This window comes from Cebus imitator, unplaced genomic scaffold (assembly GCF_001604975.1).
Source record: "Cebus imitator isolate Cc_AM_T3 unplaced genomic scaffold, Cebus_imitator-1.0 Scaffold280, whole genome shotgun sequence".
NCBI lineage: Eukaryota > Metazoa > Chordata > Mammalia > Primates > Cebidae > Cebus > Cebus imitator.
This window is the reverse complement of record NW_016107595.1, coordinates 3,358,573-3,359,648: the sequence shown is the minus strand read 5'-3', so window position 1 is coordinate 3,359,648 and position 1,076 is coordinate 3,358,573.

The following is a 1,076-nucleotide window of genomic DNA, read 5'->3' as shown; positions in this document are numbered from 1 at the left end:
AGGAGGCTGAGGCAGGAGAATTGCCTGAACCCAGGAGGCGGAGGTTGCGGTGAGCCGAGATCGCGCCATTGCACTCTAGCCTGGGTAACAAGAGTAAAACTCCGTCTCAAAAAATAAAAATAAAAAATAAAATAAAAAATAAAAATGTTTTTAATATAATAAAGGGAAATAGGCCAGTTATACCAGGCAGAATGTTGTACTGAAGAGGTACTAAGAAACTGTTGTAGGAATGTGGAGGAGGAAGTGATGAAATGAGATAATGGATGTGAAAGTGCTTTGTAAACCATGAAACAGTATACCGGGTAGGAAAGATGATTATTGTTACAAGTGTGCTGATGTTCCTGGAAGAAAAGTAAAGAACAAATTCAGTCACAATGATGGGAGGTTGGCAGGGAGCCCTGTGGGGCCTGACGCCCTCAGCGAGCTCAGCCTGTCTGCAAGTGGAAAGGCTGCTAGAGTCCTCGGCCAGGGAAAGAAGCCATTGTAAACATGAAGACAAGCTGTTCCTGGAGCACCTTCTGTGTACTTCTGTCATTTTACTTACCACTTCCTGCAAGTGTCTGAGGCACTCCAGGTGGACGATGAACACTTGGACTTTGGTGGTTGGGAGAGCTGGGGTCAAACCCACATCTGCCACTCCCTACAGAGGCCACTTACTTTCCTCACCACATAAGAAATAAGTCTCAAGGCCGGGCGCGGTGGCTCAAGCCTGTAATCCCAGCACTTTGGGAGGCCGAGGCGGGCGGATCACAAGATCAAGAGATCGAGACCATCCTGGCCATCATAGTGAAAACCTGTCTCGCCGGGCGCGGTGGCTCAAGCCTGTAATCCCAGCACTTTGGGAGGCCGAGGCGGGCGGATCACGAGGTCAAGAGATCGAGACCATCCTGGCCATCATAGTGAAACCCCGCCTCTACTAAAAATACAAAAAAATTAGGTGGGCATGGTGACGCACACCTGTAGTCCCAGCTACTTGGGAGGCTGAGGCAGGAGCATTGCTTGAACCCGGGAGGCAGAGGTTGCAGTGAACTGAGCTTGCACCACCGCTCTCCAGCCTGGCGCCTGGCGACAGAGCG